The 17,090-nt window shown below is 41.3% G+C and overlaps 1 protein-coding gene across 1 annotated transcript in view; it reads right to left on the bottom strand.

The window, feature by feature from the left end:
- The window catches only part of LOC112304861 (phospholipid-transporting ATPase ABCA3-like), a 298,559-nt gene that overhangs the window by 118,730 nt on the left and 162,739 nt on the right, over positions 1-17,090 (bottom strand). The gene's annotated exons all lie outside the window — the stretch shown is intronic.

The raw sequence follows: 17,090 nt of genomic DNA, 5'->3' as shown, positions 1-17,090 counted from the left end.
TCCTTCTGGTAACCACCATACTGTTGTCTGTGTCTATGAGTTTCAGATTTATATTCCACACATGAGGGAAATCCTAAGGTTCTTGACTTTTTCCACCTAGCATTTCTCTTAGCATGATATTCTCAAGGTCCATTCATGTTGTTGCAAAGGGGAGTATTTCATCTTTTCTTATGGCTGAGTAGTATTCCATAGTATACATGCACCACATCTTCTTTATCCAGTCCCCTATCTAAGGATAATTTGGTTGTTTCCATATCTTGGCCACCATGAATAATGCTACGATGAACATAGGGGTGCATATTTCTTTGTGAATAAATCCTTTCAAATTTTTTGGATAGACACCCAGAAGAAAGATTGCTGGGTTATATGGTAATTCTATCCTTAATTTTTTGAAGAGCTTCCATATTGTTTTCCAGAGTGGCTATACCAGTTTACATTCCCATGAACAGTGAATGAGGGTTTCTTTTTCTCCAGAACATCTCCAACATGTGTTATTGTCTTGTTGATAACAGCCATTCTAACAATATGAGGTGGTATCTCATTGTAGTTTTGATTTGCATTTCTCTAATAGCTAGTGAAGTTGAACATCTTTTCATATATCTGTTGGCTATTTTTATGTCTTTTTGAGAGAAGGGTCTGCTCAGGTTCTTTGCCCATATTTTTAATTTGATCTTTTTGTTTGATGTTGAGTTATGTGAATTTTAAAAAATTAACCCCTTGTCAGAGCTGTTGTTTGCAAATATCTTCTCTCATTTTGTTGGTTGCCTTTTTGTTTGCTGGCAGTTTCTTTTTCTATGCAGAAGCTTTTTAGTTTGATATAACCCCATTCATTCACTTTGCCATTAATTCCCTTGCCTTTGGGGTCAAATTCATAATATCTCTAAGAACAAGGTCCATAAGTTCAGTACCTATGTTTTCTTCCATGTAATTTATTGTTTTGAATTAATTTTTGTTTCTATGGACTAACTGTAGTTAATATCATTTTTTAATCTTATTCTTTTGCATGTGGCTTTCCAATATTCCCAGCACCATTTATTAAAGAGGCATTCTTTTCTCCATTGTGTGTATGTGGCTCCTTTATCAAAAATTACTTGCTCATATGCTGGGAACCATCTTGCCTGGTTTCAGAAGCTGTAACCATGCTAAAAGAAAAAAAGGCCCCACGGCTAGGGGACCTTGGGACCATAAGCCACTAAGGAAGACAAAACTTATCCTACCAGCAGGGGTGCAGCCTCTGCCCCCTTTACTTCACCCTGGTTGGCCCCTGGAGGATGGCTGGATAGTCAATGACAGGTAGCATTCCTCAAGGAAGGAACAATCATGAAGACAGGCACAGTTGCGAAGAGGCCATCAGGGAATGACTTAGGGGATTATGGAGGAAGGACAAAAGATCCTCACCCCTTGGTTTTATCATAGCCTGAGTCCTCGTTGTATCTATAAAAAGTCCCCTAATCTCTTGGCTGCCTTGCTTCCCCTGCCTGATTCGGGCCTGAAACAATGCTGAAGGGGGGTGCAGCCCTATGCCAGAAATGGCCGTTCCTGGCGTGGGGGTGATCAGGCCTAAGAAAGAATGTATTAAATCCTGTGAAACCCGCTTTGCTGAGAATGTCCTCAATTTAAATGTTAAGGGTCCAAGCACAAAATAAGTTTGCTTCCCAAGGTTTTACAGCTGATTGGCGTCACCCTGTTTGCCAGACCCTGATTTAAAAGAACCCCTGTGGTCCCAGAAATGTTATCTGTAAACCATACCTCCTTTCTTTGGTTTGCATCCCTATGCAAGCTAAACTCAATAAAAGCCCATTGAGAGAAAGAGGCTTTCTCTCAGAGGAGAAAGGTCTCTCCTCCAGTTGGTTAGCCTTTTCTCCCCAAGCAGATCATGTCTTGGTAGACTTATTCTCATCTGTGGCAGCCAGGAGAACTCTGCTGGATGAAGCTCCCTGACATTCATATACATGTGGCTTAATTTCTGGGATCTAAATTCTGTTCCATTGGTTTGTGTGTCTGTTTTTCTGCCAATACAATGCTGTTTTGATTGATATAGCTCTGTAGTATAATTTAAAGTCAGGTAGTGTGATACCTCTGGCTTTTTTCAAGATTGTTTTGACTATTTGGGGTCTTTTGTGGTTCTATAAATATCTGATGATTTTTGGGATTCTATTTCTTTTAAAAATGTCATTGGGATTTTGATGAGGATTGCATTAAATTTGTATATAGCTTTGGGTAACATGGCCATTTTAACTATGCTGATTTTTATAATCCATGAACAGGGAATATCTTTCCATTTCATTGTTTCTTTTTCAATCTCTCTTAATAATGTTTTATAATTTTCCATATACAGCTCTTTAATACCCTTTGTTTATTCCTAAGTATTTAATTCTTTTTGTAGCAGTTGAAAAAGGAATTGTTTATTTTGTTCTGAAATTTCATTTTTAGTCTATAGGAACACAGACAGCTATTTAGGGTCCCTACTATGATTGTGTTTTTGTCAATTTCTCTCTATGTTCTATTAGTGTTGCTTTATATATTTCAGTGCTCCCTGATTGGGTGAATATCTATTAAGAAGTTCCATGTCTTCTTGATAAAATGTCCATCTTTGTTTCTTGTTACCTTTGTTATCTTGAAATTTATTTTGTTGTCTTTAAGAAAGGCCACACCTACTTTTCTGTGGATGCCATTTGCTTGGAGAATCATTTCCCACCTTTCACTTTAAGTTTCTTTGTCTTCGTAGCTTAGATGCATGCCCTAAAGGTAGCAAGCACATTGTTGGGGACTGCTCTGTGTGGTTTCCAATACTGTATCCCCTCGAGAGCAGCCCTCAAAGGGGCTAGTAAGTCTCCCTGGAAAACCAAGTGAAAACGCAGGTGGCAGACATGACCCAACTCTAACACTGAGGGTAGGGTTCTGAGGGTTCCATGGGAACCAGGCCTGATAAATACACTGTATCCTTTGAAGCTTGCTCTGCTTTGTTTTGTATAGACCTGGTGATATAAATTGGATGTTTAAGTTCAAGGCAATAAAAGCCATTTGGGAGAAGGGCTCCGGGCATTCTCCAGTAGAAGGAATTGCCACCCCCTTTCCTGCTGGAACAGCAAGATTGTGTCTGGGATGATTTATTTACCATCTGCAGGGGAAGGGAGGATTCTGTGGGCCAGAGTTCCTCCCACATCTGGCGACCTGAACAGAGACAGAGGCTACAAGGCAGGCACACCTAGACAGATGGGATTTGATTCCTTTCAAGGGTCCAGTGGCACCAAGGGCTTTTTGGTTATTCCCAGATGTGTCTAAGATAAGGGAAAGGGGATTTCTTGTGGTCGTTTTACGTTAGATAAGCAGAACCAGGGCTGTTTGCTTTCTTGTCTTTTGGGAAACTTGGTTTGATATTTATTGTTTTGTATAACCCTAGAATCTTCTGCCTCTGATGTTTTGGCTGTGCTATCTGAGCTTCTAGAAGTTATTCACTGTACTGATTGGTGTGAGATAGTGTCTCTGCTGTTTGGGCTTTTGTGTATTTGTGGTACCAGTTGGTTTCAGATAATGTATTTGCTATTTGGGCTTCATGCCATTTAAATCTTGTCAGGGTCATTGTAGCACCAGGTGGTGTGAGATAAGATTCTAAGGCTAGAATCCCTCCTTTTAGAGGATTTAATTTAAAAATCTGGTTTGCTTCAATTTTGTCTTTGCTTCAGGTTTTATTTTTGTTTCTGTTGAAAGGAACAGCTCAGTCTCAGTCTCAAAATGTTTTGCTAAACCTCTGGTAAATGGAATGAGATCTCTAATGTTGTTACATCATAAGGATTCTAGTCAGAAAGAATTTAAATTGATGGTTTAAAGAGGGAAAAAGATCTGGCTCCCCTCTCAGACAATAAAAAGCTCAGGAAGAAAAACAAGGAGTAAATGTGTCTTTTAATACACTGAATCCTCTTTCTGGAGGCCCAGGAGGTGCTCTGTTCCTTGGAACAGGTCTTGCCTTGCCTGGAGTCTCCTCCCATTAGTGTAAGATAAAGGAAGGGGGATTTCACAAGCAGCACTCTGTGACCCTCCACATTTATCTCATTCCTTAGCAATTAGTCAGAGGAGGCTTACAAACCTGTCTAGGCAGAATGAGGGTGAGGGAGGATGAAACCAAAAATAAAAAGCTATCTCAGCCACCAATATGGGCTCAGGACTTTCTGAGGAGCAGGAGATGTATTCTCGACTGCTTCAGCAGCTTCTTCAGGGATGTCAGGTTGAAAAACAGAATTTAACTAACTTATTAAAGACAGTAAAGAGCTACTGTCTATTGTTCCCAGATAAAGGCTCGTTAGATTTAAAAGTGTGGGAAAAAGTAGGACAGAAATTGAAATGGTACCAGTAGAATGGGGCCTTAATAGGACATCAGAATTTGTTGACCTGGAGCTTAGTTAGAAGGGCTCTTGTCCCTCATGGTCAGGAAAGCTTAGACAAAAAAGAAGGGACCTAGAGGACGATGGTGGGCAAAGTTGCTGAACCTAATAATAAAAATCTGCTGCTGCAAAGAGAGGAAAAGGCTAGCCCGGAAACAGCAGGGGGCCTGTCTTTACGAGTAAAGGAAATAGGTGGCACTTTTAAATCTCAGGACGTTTTTCGGAAACGGAAAGGAAAGTAAAGGAAAGTAAAGGAAAAAGGTGGCCCTCCTGGTTGCTCTGAGATTTATCTCTAGGATTTACCTCCACTCCTTACCCCCAACCCTCCTCCTCCATTAGATCCACCTCCGGTCCCTGGCCAGACCACCACAGACATGCAACAATGTCTCTGAGAACACGGGACAACAGGAGACTGGAAAGCTCTGTCTGCTTTCTCCATTATCACTAAACAGTGCAGGTGGCCAAGCTTGAGCCTTTGCCTTTTCAGATACACAAAGACTTAAACAACAGTATTAAAGACAATGGGCTTCAGTTGCCCTACACTACGGGGCTCTTATCAGCCATCACTGAAGGATATTGGATGGCCCCTTGAGATTGGTTTGCCTTAGCTAGAACTGTCCTTACGCCCGCCCAATTTTCTGTATGGCATTCATAATATATGGAACGCTGTTGCCACCAAGCAGCGGAAAATAACAGTAGCGGAAATCCAGTCCAGCTTAACATGATTCTCAGGACTGGTGAATATGAATCTGCCTTAGAGCAGGTGAAAATGGACCCTCAAGCTTTCTCCCAATGCCCTTAGGTTGCTTTCCGTGCCCTAGAGATAATCCCAGAGGCTAAAGCCCAGGGGCCATGCTCCTTTGTTAATATTCCGCTGGGAGCCACAGAGGCTTATTTAAACTTTATCAATAGACTTCAAGGAATAATTCAAAAACAGGTTGAGAATCAGGAAGCAGCTGAGACCCTTTTATTACAATTGGCTTATGAAAATGCAAATAATGATTGTAAGGCTGTATACTCAATCCTCTCAAACTAACCACCACTAATATTAGACAATTTATCAAAGCTTGTCAGAACATGGGCATGGAACAACATCGAGCCACGTTGCTAGTGGCTGCCATAAAAGGGGAAATTAAATGCTTTTATTGTGGCAGACCAGGACATACCCAATGGGAGTGCTGGAACAGACAACAGAATAGTCTAAAGAATCCACCCAGTAAAGGCCATCCACAAAGTGGCAAGGGTAAATATTAGGCAAGAGAGTATAGGTCTCAATATGAAAAAAATGGCAAACTGCTCCCACCTCAGGAAAATGGGTGGAGGGGTGCATACTCTGGTGCCCCGAACCCCAACAGGAGTTATCCCTGCAGCAGCAATCAACTCCTCTGGGCTCAGGAACATGCTGAGTCACCGATCTCTGTGCTGGCACAAGGGAGAGTGCAGGATTGGACTTGGTCACTACCCAAGAACTTATCTTAAAAGAATAGGATAAAATCCTCATAGCTCCTACAGGGGTAATGGGGACCAGTGCCTGAGGGCACTGTTGGATTGATTTTAGGAAGGTCTAGCATTACTACTAAAGGGATTTTAGTCCAGCCTGGAGTAATTGATTCTGATTATCAGGGAGAAATCAAAATTATGATCAGAGCCTTTGGATATCATGTCATTCCTGCCCAAACTCGTATAACCCAACTTCTTCTTCTTCCCTATACAGTGCCAAATACTCAAAATATTAAGAGAGGGGAAGGAGGCTTTGGTAGTACTAATAATCAATCTATTTTTTGGAGCACCTCCATTAAATTAAATAAACCTTTTTAAGGAATAACAATCAAAGACAGAACCTTCCATGGCCTACTAGATATGGGTGCAGGTGTCTCTGTAATTTCTAGCCAATATTGGCCTCCAAACTGGCCTCTAACAGAGGCCGACATATCAATAACTGGTATAGGAGGTGTTTTTCAACCACACAGAAGTGTCTGGTCCCTCAGGTGCTATGGCCCTGATGGACAGGTAGGGCAAATTCAGCCCTATGTCCTTCTAGCCCCACTTAATATTTGGGGATGAGATCTTCCTACTCAGTGGGGAATGAAAATCACCCTCCCACCTTTTTGCTAATGCCCACTGTTCAGATACCTCCTCTACCCCTCACATGGCTTTCAGATACACCTGTGTGGGTCAATCAGTGGCCACTGAAAGGGAAGAGATTAGAAAAGAAACCCTGTGAATCAGTAAAACAACAATTAGAGGCAAGACACATTGAGCCATCTAGCAGCTCGTGGAATACTCCAATTTTTGTAGTTCCTAAAAAATCAGGGAAATGGAAGCTTATATGTGATCTTAGAAAAATTAATGAGATACTTCAACCAATGGGATTTCTTCAACCTGGAGTCCCAAATCCAGCTTGCCTCCCTAAGGATTGGCCACTTTTAGTCATTGACATAAAAGACTACTTTTTACAATTCTCTTGGCTGAAAAGGACAGAGATTGATTTGCTTTCTCTGTTCCAGATGCTAACAACTCTCAACCATTGCAGAGATTCCACTAGAAAGTTCTGCCTCAAGGCATGTTAAATTGCCGAACTATCTGCCAGCATTTCATCAACCAAATCTTACAGCTTGTCTGGGAAAGATTCCCTAATTCTATAATATATCATTATATGGATGATATTCTAATTGCTGCCTCGTTGCTGCCCCATCTTCTGAGATGCTAGCTAAGACATACTTACTTAAAGGAAGCTGTGTCTAATGCAGGCTTAATTATAGCCCCTGAAAATGTCCAAGAATCCAAGCCTTGGAAATCCCTGGGGCACATTCTCTTTTACCAGACAATTCGGCCTAAAACACTCCAAATCAATCCACTAGAATCCCCAACCCTTAATAACCTCCAGCAACCTTTGGGTGTTATTAACTGGATTCGACCTAGCCTAGGAATTACCACCCATCAGCTTACTCATTTATTCGATACTGTAAAAGGAGACTCCAACCTAAATTCCCCTAGAACTTTGTCCCCCCAGGCTCTCCAAGAATTAGACCTTGTCAATCAACATATTAATAAAAGACATCTCACAAAAGCTGATTGCCAATTTCCCATCAGGCTGTTCTGCTTTCCTACTCTAGGTACCCCCACGGGATTAATTGGTCAACTATTACCTGTTAGGCATGATAGAATGGTTATTTCTCTCCCATCAGTCTCAACATACTATTACCACTTATATTACAGCTCTATGCCAACTTATTATTAAAGGATGTGAGAGAACTCAACAACTTTTTGGCCATGATCCATCCACCATTCATGTCCCACTTACCCAAATCTATTTACAACAGCTGTCCAGTCTCTAGAATTTCAATGTGCTTTTACAGATTTTGTTGGCAAAATAGAAATTAGCCTACCCTCAGACAAATTATTACAAAACATCCCAATTATCAATATTCGTTTTAAAGAAAAAAAATAGTAAGACCCCCTATCCTCAAAGCAAGGACTGTTTTTATCAATGGCTCAGGGAAAACAGGGAAAGCCTCCATCACCTGGCAGGAAAATGAGGAACAGAAACACTGTATTTCTTATGGTCATATTTCCACTCAATAGGCCGAGCTCGCAGGAGCCACTAGGGCTCCAACAGTGGCCTTAAGAGCCCTTAAATCTAGTTTGTGACTCTGGTTATACTGTATATACTCTCCTTCATATAGACCAAGCTCTTCTTAAGGGGTCCATTGACCCTCTTCTACTCAGTCTATTTTTAACCTTGCAAACTTTGTTAGATAAAAGGGAACATATTCTGTTTCTTACTCATATGCATTCCCATACAGGCCTTCCTGGTCCTATGTCTGAAGGCAATGCGCAAGCTGACACTCTAGTAAGCATAATAGATACCTTTCAAAAGGCTGTTGCCTACCATCAATTTTGTCATCAAAATAGTCATGCACTTTGCAAGGAGTTCAAACTCCCATGTTCTCGGGCCAAACAAATTATTAAAGAATGTCCAGATTTCCAGGCCTTAGGTAAGGCATTGACCTCTATTGGGATTAATCCCAGAGGCTTAGAGCCACAAATAGTCTGGCAAAATGATATCACCCATTACCCCACTTTGGGGAAGTTTAAATTTATTCATGTCTCTATTGATACTTTCTCTGGAGTATTACATGCTTTCATCCTTACAGGCGAATCAGCTAAGAACATGCAGGTCCATTGGCTTGAGACTTTTAGCCATCTCGGCTGTCCACAACAAGTTAAAACTGATAACACTGAGGTATACAGCCCAATCCACTAAAGATTTTCCACGAAGATGGGGAATTCAACATACAACAGGAATCCCTTATAATCCCACAGGTCAAGTAATTGTTGAACATGCCCATCATGCTTTTAAAACTCTTCCTAACAAAAAAAAAGGGGAAACCAGGAAACCTCTCCCAGAAATCTGATAATGCTGGCCACGTATACTTACAATTTTCTTAATTGTGATAATTCTCTCAATATACCAATCGGGAAACATTTCAATCAATAAAAGGTAGATAATAAAGGGCCCCATCCCTTAGTGTTGTACAGAGATCTTTTGGGAGAAGGAAAATAGGAAGGGCCAGTTGAATTATTAACACAGGGAAGAGGATATGTTTGTGTTTCAGTCCCTACAAGTCCTTTGTGGCTACCCACCAAAAGAGTGAAACCCTACCATGGAAGACCGACCCCACCAATCCTTGTGGATAATTCAGACCAAGAGGATCCAGCATTTCAAGGACCTGACTGACCAGCTGTCCCAGATGGCCATGACCAAGCACCGATGTCAGATCCGGGCCCATTGCCAGAATCAGGGGAAGCAAGCCATGGGGACCACTGCACCACCTGAACCCAAAGGGATAATGTGGGAAGATTCAAAAACCCTTAATAGCAGGGCTGAAGAGGTCATGAAGGATGTAGGGGTACAAGAAACTCCTGAAAATCAATTTCTAGCCTATTTGTCAGTAGTGTCCTCTAATTCCATCAAGACTATGTTGATACTTGTGCTGTTAGCTTGTTTTGGAGACTGGGGCCTTGCTGCTGAAACTCAGCATACTTACTGGAGCCATATCCTTGATCCACAAGCTCCATACCTGGTAGAATTCAGAGCCTCCTTTATCTAGCAATGATACCAAATGGAGAGGAGGCATCTGGCTTCCATCGGGCAGACCTTTAGAAGAAAAATGACATTGGCTATCCATCCCTGAGAATACTGTCTGTGTGTCAGAACATTTACCTGCTTGTTTTTCCACACTACCTGACACCCTATGTCTACCTATAAACTTCAAATGGTTTGCATATGCCATTGACAGTACGGGGTCTCAAACTAGTGTCTCCTTAATAGGAGCCATATGCTTTAAAAGTGAAACAGATGGGGATGATAATAACCCTTCAGATGTACCCCTTTGTGAAATTAAGACAAAAAACTACTGAGCCTGTCACTTGGTCATTGTGTAGAGATCAACAGCCCTCACCCGTTGATATTCATAATACCCCATTAACAGCTGACAACTGGGGTGCCAAGTGGGAGGTGCACGCTAATGTGTGTTCTACCATTGTCCCTGACAAACCTAATGCTGTATTCAGTATAGGGTGGTATGGCAGGGGAACTGGAGCTCCTAATATAAGAGTCACTTCCCCAAATCATACTAGCCCTTGGCATACTCATACTGGGAGAATGGGACTCCCCTTTATAGAACGCCTTCTAGACGCCCACAGTGTGAAGAAGAGATGGAGTCTGGAATAGATTATTATATTATAGAGAATGTTAATAGTTCCTGGGTTACTGTATGTACTTCTCATCTTTATCTTTTTCTAGCTGTCCCTGGGAGGCCCCATTTAACCTATAAGAATAATTTATGATATTTAGTCTCTATACTTCCCCTGGCTCTATCTATGCTAGCTGTCTTACCCATGCTAATGTCACTCAACTCAATCTCACCATGGTTTTTGTAGTTCACAGACAAACAGAAATCTGGCTGCCAGTTAATGTTACCCGTGAATGGGAAGATCCAGGAGGCCTGGCCACCCTCAACCATGCTCTCTCTCAAGTGAGAGTGCAGCGCTTCTTAGGAGCTCTCATTGCTTGCACTGTTTCTGCTATCATTATAGCTGCCTCTGCTGCAGCGGCTGCCATGGCTCTGGCTGAATCCATCCAGACTGCTCATGCTGTTGATACCCTCCTCACCAATACAGCTCAAGAAATGATGCAACAAACACGTATTGACCAGGAGATCCTTGTCAGGCTCTCAGCCATAGAGTCTGCAGTAATATGGCTGGGAGAATGGCAGGATGCTTGTGTCACTTGCCAACAACTCACTTGGGATCCAAGCTTCTCTAAGCTGTATGTCATCCCCCTGAAGTGGAACTCCAGTCAACACTCATGGGAGGAAGTCCAACATCACCTGCGAGAGGCCTTTCCTCCAATCTCAAAGGAGAAATTGATTGACTCCAACTTGAGCTATGTCAACAACTTCAGGACATTAAGTGACTCACCGAGCAAGAGGTCTTTCAGACCCTGCATGACAACGCACAATAGCTCAATCCAAAGACTTGCTTTGAAGAACTCAATTTACATGCCTGGGTTATAGGGGCTATAGGATGCCTCCTAATCACTGTGGTCTTTTGTTCCTTGAAATGCATATACAAATTGTTTTTCCAGGGATGGTATAAGTGAAGAGCAAGTAGCAGGCTTCATCAGACTTACCACTGTGTCTGCCATAACAAACAAACAAAGGGGAGATGTTGGGAGCCATCCTACCTGGTTTCAGGAACTGTAGCCTCATTAATGGACAAAGGAGTACCATGGCTAGGGCTGAGTGAACAGGCCTTGGGACCATGAGCCACTAAGGAGACAGAACCTATCCTCCTGGTAGGAGCTGCGCTCCTGCCTTCCTCACTTCACTCTGCTTGGCCTGGGCAGATGACTGGTTAGCCAATGATGGGTTAGATCCCTCAAAGGAGGGACAACCTAAGACAGACACAGTCATGAAGGGCCACTGGAGAAGGACAGGGGTCTACAGAGAAGGGGCAGAAAGACCCTATCCCTTTGGCTTTGTCATAGCCTGAGTTCTCATTGTCTTAAGAAGTCTCCTAATCTGTTGGCTGCTTTGCTCCCCCCGCCTGGCTCAGCCTGAAAACAATGCCAGAGGCATCCAAGGCCTTGTACTGGAACAAATGGCTCCCAGGGGCAAATCTGGCCTGAGAAAGAATGTACATTTTGTCCTTTGAAGCCTGCTCTGTCTAGCATAACCCCATTGATTACAGCAGCACCAGTGCTTTTGGTTATGCTGCCATAACAAACAAAAAAGGGGGAGATGTTGGGGACTGCTCTATGTTGTTTCTGAGACTGTAGCCCTGCAAGAACAGCCCTGAAAGGGTCTAGTAATTCTCCCTGGAAGAAACCAGGTAATGCAGGTGGCAAGCATGACCTGACTCTAACACGGATGGTTCCCATGGGACCCAAGTCTGATAAATACATTGTATCCTTTGAAGCTTGCTCTGCTTTGTTTTGTATAGCCCTGGTGATATAAACTGAATGTTTAAGTTCAAGGCATAAGGAGTAAATTCCTTATCTCATTAAATACCTCTTAAAGACCCCCTGATGCCAGTATGACTCACAGACCCTGACCTATGACAGACAGATCTCTGTGTTCCTTCAATTGTTATCTATAGATAATACCTGTTTTTGTATGACTATAGCTTTTTTGATGATTGATGAACTATGCATGTATGCTGTGTATACCTACACATACCATTCCCAATAAAAGCCATTTGGGAGAAGGGCTCAGGGTGTTCTCCACTAGAGGGTATAGCCACCCCCTTTCTCACTGGAACAGCAAGATTGTTTCTGGGATGACTTATTTACCATCTGCAGCAGATGGGAGGATTCTGCCAGCTGGAGTTCCACCCACAGCATATGGTTCGGTTTTGTTTTTTTGATCCATCTGCTACTCTGTGCCTTTTTATTGGTGAATTCAGTCAATTTATATTTAGGGTAATTATTATTTTTTTAAATTTTTATTGTTATTCAATTACAGTTGTATGCCTTTTCTCCCCGTCCCTCCACCCCACCCCAGCCGAACCCCCCTCCCTCCCCCATCTCCACCCTCCCCCTTGGTTTTGTCCATGTGTCCTTTATAGTAGTTCCTGTAATCCCCTCTTCCCACTGCCCCCCCCCCCCAGCTATTGTTAGATTGTTCTTAACTTCAGTGTCTCTGGTTATATTTTGTTTGCTTTTTTCTTCTATTGATTATGTTCCAGTTAAAGGTGAGATCATACTGTAGCCATGTTTTTATCTTTTGTTTTCTGGTAGCTTTGTGCCTTGATTGCTTTTTTCTTTTGTGTCTCCATCTGTTGTTTACTTTTGGTGGTATTCCACACTTTTTTCCTGTTTCCTCTTTTTTTTAAGTTATGTTTTCAGTTTTGGGTGGGGTTGTCATTAGCTTAATGCAAAAAAAAATTTCATATATACAGGACCTCTTTTTATTCAAAATGCATCTTATCTCCATCCCCCTTTAAAATTGAGACTTGTACCTGCTCCTCTTTTGTGTTTTTGTTGTTACAAAGTATCCCTACCTACATTGTGATTTGGGGGGAATCTTAGAATTTTGTAACCTTGTGTTCTTTGTTTCAGGTAGAATAACCACCTAAAGTAGTTGCTGCAATGTAGTTCTTCTGGTGGTCTGCTGCAATGGAGTCCCTCAGCTTCTATATGTCTGGAAAAGTCTTTATTTATCCTTTATATCTAAAGGATAACTTCGCTGGATATATTATTCTTGTCTGGTCATTTATTTCTTTATGTAGTTTGAATATTTGGTTTCACTCTCTTCTAGCTTGTAGAGTTTCTGCTGAGAAGTCTGATGATAACCTAAGGGGCTTTTCTTTATAGTTTACTTTCTTCTTTGCCCTGGCTGCCTTGAGAATTCTTTTTTTTTTTTTTTTTGTCATTACTTTTTGACAGTTTTAATACCGTGTGCCTTGGAAAAGGCCTCTTTGGATTGAGGTAACTAGTTGTTCTATTTGCTTCTTGGATTTCAAGATCCAGTGCTTGCCATAGGTTTGGGAAATTATCATCAACTATTTATTTAAATAGGCTCTTTGTTCCCTTCTCTCACTTTCCTACTTCTGATATGCCTATTATTCTTATGTTGCTTTTTTCTGGTGGAGTCAGATAGTTCTCATAGAGCTCTTTTTTTTTTTTTTTAATTCTCAAGTCTCACTCTTCTTCCCTCTGTGCCATTTCTAGATGTCACTAATTCTTTTTTCCATCTGGTCAGCTCTATTTCCTATGTGCAGTAGTTCACTCTTGGTCTATTTTATTGAGTTCTTCATCTTCAGAATTTGTATTTGGCTCTTTTTTAAAGTTTCAATCTCTTTTTTTTTTTTTTTTTTTAATTTTTTTTATTGTTATGCAATTACAGTTGTATGCCTTTTCTCCCCATCCCTCTACCCCACCCCAGGTGAACCCACCTCCCTCCCCCCTCTCCACCCTCCCCCTTGGTTTTGTCCATGTGTCCTTTATAGTAGTTCCTGTAATACCCTCTTCCCACTATCCCCGCCCCCACCCCCCACCCCCGCCCTGGCTATTGTTAGATTGTTCTTAACTTCAATGTCTCTGGTTATATTTTGTTTGCTTTTTTCTTCTATTGCTTATGTTCCAGTTAAAGGTGAGATCATATGGTACTTGTCCCTCACTTCCTGGCTTATTTCACTTAGCATAATGCTCTCCAGTTTCATCCATGCTGTTGCAAAGGGTATAAGCTCCTTCTTTCTCTCTGCTGCGTAGAATTCCATTGTGTAAATATACCATAGTTTTTGGATCCACTCGTTTGCTGATGGGCACTTCGGTTGCTTCCAGTACTTGGCTATTGTAAATTGTGCTGCTATGAACATTGGGGTGCACAGATTCTTTTGGATTGGTGTTTCAGTGTTCTTAGGGTATAATCCCAGCAGCGGAATTACTGGGTCAAAGGGCAGTTCCATTTTTAGTTTTCTGAGGAAATTCCATATTGTTTTCCACAGTGGCCTCACCAGTCTGCATTCCCACCAACAGTGCACAAGGGTTCCCTTTTCTCCACATCCTCTCCAACATTTGTTTGTGGATTTGTTTATGTTGGCCATTCTGACTGGTGTGAGATGATACCTCATTGTGGTTTTAATTTGCATCTCTCTGATGGCTAGTGATGCTGAGCATCTTTTCATATGTCTCTGGGCCCTCTGTATGTCTTCCTTGGAGAAGTGTCTGTTCAAGTCCTTTGCCCATTTTTTAATTGGGTTGTTTGTCTTCCTGGAGTGGAGTCGAGTGAGTTCTTTATATATTTTGGAGATCAGGCCCTTGTCTGAGGTATCGTTGGCAAATATGTTTTCCCATACTGTTGGTACTCTTTGTAATTTGGTGCTGTTTTCTTTAGCCATGCAGAAGCTTTTTATTTTGATGAGGTCCCATTTGTTTATTCTTTCCTTTATGTCCCTTGCTTTAGGGGATGTGTCTGTGAGGATGTTGCTGCGTGGAATGTCTGAGATTTTCCTGCCAATGTTTTCCTCAAGGACTTTTATGGTGTTACGGCTTATATTTAAGTCTTTTATCCATCTTGAGTTTATTTTCGTGTATGGCGTAAGTTGGTGATCGAGTTTCATTTTTTTGCACGTAGCTGTCCAGATCTCCCAACACCATCTGTTGAAGAGGCTGTTTTTGCTCCATTTTATGCTCCTGCCTCCTTTGTCAAATATTAATTGATCGTATAGACTTGAGTTTATTTCTGGGCTCTCTATTCTGTTCCATTGGTCTATGTGCCTGTTTTTATGCCAGTACCAGGCTGTTTTGATTACAATGGCCTTGTAATACAGTTTGATATCAGGTATTGTGATCCCTCCTGCTTTGCTTTTCTTTCTCAAAATTGCTGCAGCTATTCGAGGTCGTTTATGGTTCCATATGAATTTCTGCAATGTTTGTTCTATATCTGTGAAATATGTCATGGGTACTCTAATAGGGATTGCATTGAATCTATAAATTGCTTTGGGTAGTATGGCCATTTTGATAATGTTGATTCTTCCAATCCATGAACATGGTACATGCTTCCATTTGTTTGTGTCTTCCTTAATTTCTTTCTTCAGTGTTGTGTAGTTTTCTGAGTACAGGTCTTTTACCTCCTTGGTTAGGTTTATTCCTAGGTACTTTATTTTTCTTGTTGCTATATCGAATGGGATTTTTTTCCTGATTTCTGTTTCTGCAGTTTCATTGCTGGTGTACAGGAATGCCTTTGATTTCTGGGTATTGACTCTGTATCCAGCTGTTTTGCCAAATTCATTTATTAGGTCGAGTAGTTTTTGAGTGGAGTCTATAGGGTTTTCCATGTACACTATCATGTCGTCTGCAAACAGTGACAGTTTCATTTCCTCCTTTCCAATTTGGATGCCTTTTATTTCTTTTTCTTGTCTGATTGCTGTGGCTAGGACTTCCAATACTATGTTGAATAGGAGTGGTGAGAGAGGGCATCCTTGTCTAGTTCCTGATCTTAGTGGGAAAGCTCTAACTTTTTGTCCATTGAGTGTGATGTTGGCTGTAGGTCTCTCATATATGGCCTTAATTATGTTGAGGACTGCTCCCTTTATTCCCACTTTGCTGAGTGTTTTTATCAGAAATGGGTGCTGTATCTTATCAAATGCTTTTTCCGCATCTATTGATATGATCATGTGATTTTTGTCTTTGCTGTTGTTGATGTGATGTATTATGTTTATTGATTTGCGAATATTGTACCATCCTTGCATCCCTGGGATGAATCCCACTTGGTCATGGTGGATGATCTTTTTAATATATTGCTGGATGCAGTTTGCTAATATTTTGTTGAGAATTTTAGCGCCTATGTTCATCAGCGATATTGGCCTGAAGTTTTCTTTCTTTGTTGTGTCTTTATCTGCTTTTGGGATTAGGATGATGTTGGCTTCATAAAAAGAGTTTGGGAGTCTTCCATCAGTTTGGATTTTTTCGAATAGTCTGTGAAGGATAGGGGTTAGTTCTTCCTTAAATGCTTTGTAGAAATCTCCTGTGAAACCATCTGGTCCAGGGCTTTTGTGTGATGGGAGTTTCTTGATGACTGCTTCAATTTCCTTTGCTGATATTGGTCTGTTCAGGTTTTCTGCTTCTTCTTCATTCAGTTTTGGAAGATTATATTTTTCTAGAAATGTGTCCATTTCATCTAGGTTTTCAAATTTCTTAGCATACAGGTCTTCATAGTAATTTCTTACGATCCTTTGTATTTCTGTGGTATCAGTTGTAATCTCTCCACTTTCATTTCTAATTCTGTTTATTTGGATCCTCTCTCTTTTCTTTTTGATGAGCCTACTTAAAGGCTTGTCAATTTTGTTTATCTTTTCAAAGAACCAGCTCCTGGATTCATTGATCCTTACAATTGTGCTTTTAGTCTCTATGTCATTTAGTTCTGCTCTGATCTTGGTTATTTCCTTCCTTCTGCTTGCTCTGGGCTGTTTTTGTTGTTGTTCCTCCAGTTCTTGTAGGCGTAGGGTTAGGTTGTTTGTGTGAACTGTTTCTAACTTCTTAAGGTAGGCCTGTATTGCTATGAACTTCCCTGTCAGGACTGCCTTTGCTGTGTCCCATAGGTTTTGGGTTGTTGTGAGTTCGTTTTCATTTGTTTCCAGGAAGTTTTTGATTTCTTCCCTAATCTCGTTCTTGACCCATTCATTGTTTAATAGCATGCT

Source organism: Desmodus rotundus, chromosome 1 (genome assembly GCF_022682495.2).
Source record: "Desmodus rotundus isolate HL8 chromosome 1, HLdesRot8A.1, whole genome shotgun sequence".
NCBI classification, from domain to species: Eukaryota; Metazoa; Chordata; class Mammalia; order Chiroptera; family Phyllostomidae; genus Desmodus; species Desmodus rotundus.
Note: the sequence above shows the minus strand (reverse complement) of the source record. Positions and strands in the feature narration are given on the sequence as shown.